Here is a 1411-nt window from a genome sequence, read left to right as displayed (position 1 = left end):
AGCTGGAAAGAATATAAGCCTTGAGTGGCAATGCCATACAGGCAATCTAGCAAGTGCTTCTGACTGTGTATGTTGTTGATGACAATGTGGAAGCTTTCCTCAGAGTTGAAATAAAATGGAAGAACCTCACAGGCTACTTTGGTGACCAGTTTTCCCAATACTTTGAGTGCTTCTGCACTTGAGTCCTGCGCATTGTTGTCCTTTGTCATGCTTATTCTAATGACCTCCAGAAGCAAGAACATTCCAACAGGACAAAGTCCTGGAGGATGAATTTTCATAAAGGGCGAGGGAACTGAAGGTTGTTACATAATGGAGTTGCCAATCTTGAAGAATGTCTAGGCCCCCAACGACCACCAAGCAAGGAGGAAGATTTAGTTCAGCCAATACCAATCTCTATCCCTTATTGTAACGAAGTACCTACCATCCAATAATTTCTCTGTACGAGTCCTCTGTTGTCCTCCAAACATAGGCATTAAGAGAATCTTTACCGTAAGATGTATGCCCTCTTCTGAAGCCCTAAGTCCAACATTGTGGGCTATGTTCCCCCCTGAACTGTCTCCTGCAAGAATGCACTTGTTTGGGCAACAACCAAGATAAAGAAGACATTGTCTCGCCATGTCACTCCTTGCCCATCTCACACATGTCAATCCATCTTCATATGCTGCTGGATACCTGTGCTCGGGTGCTCGTCTGAAATTGAGGGAAAGCACAACAGCAACAGCATTATAGGTCTTTGCTAACCTCTTGCACATCACATCGTATATGGCACTATTGGCAGAGAAGTGGGCAAAGCTACTCCCATGGAAAAAGATGATCAGTTCCTGTACTGATCTTACGTCTATGTCTACATTCAGATCATTAGTACTGCCATTCACAGGGGGATCTACCATCTACCATCCAAAAGAGGCGACCCCACAGGTGAGTTGCTCTTTCTATGATCACATCAACACTAGCAATGCCTTCAACAGGTATTGCGTTTGCAACTACTTTTCTGTCTAGGAACTCGGCAAGGTGACGGTCAAGAGTTCCATCTGGCTTGCGAAGCAGACTATACAACACCTTGAAATTGGAAATCAGGACATATGTTGTTAAGGGGACAATTGCGTTCGACTGTGTAGAAGCGAGTGCATAGTCTACAGTAGCTGTGGTAGCCATGGAAGAGTTGCAAGAAACCCCACGAATCAAGAACAAAGGCTGGCATCTATGGCACCTCCCACCCTGAGAAGAGATCAAGCTATCCCACTGGTATTAGTCTGTCTATATATAGCTAACAGTAGGTAATTAGACAACTAAAACAACCTGAGGAAAGTGCAGTGGATGTAACCATGGGTCCGTCCTACGGATGGGTGGTCCCGGTTGGCCGAGAACTTTTCTCAATCATAAAGGACAGCAAGGAGATCTTCTCAAAGGA

At 44.9% G+C, this 1411-nt stretch overlaps 1 pseudogene; it reads right to left on the bottom strand.

The window, feature by feature from the left end:
• Positions 1-216: 216 nt before the first annotated feature.
• LOC148042052 (gibberellin receptor GID1C pseudogene) lies at positions 217-1202 on the bottom strand (annotated as a pseudogene).
• Positions 1203-1411: the final 209 nt, after the last annotated feature.

Source organism: Lygodium microphyllum, chromosome 1 (genome assembly GCF_053477565.2).
Source record: "Lygodium microphyllum isolate KBCC chromosome 1, Lygodium_microphyllum_v1.1.10, whole genome shotgun sequence".
NCBI classification, from domain to species: Eukaryota; Viridiplantae; Streptophyta; class Polypodiopsida; order Schizaeales; family Lygodiaceae; genus Lygodium; species Lygodium microphyllum.
Note: the sequence above shows the minus strand (reverse complement) of the source record. Positions and strands in the feature narration are given on the sequence as shown.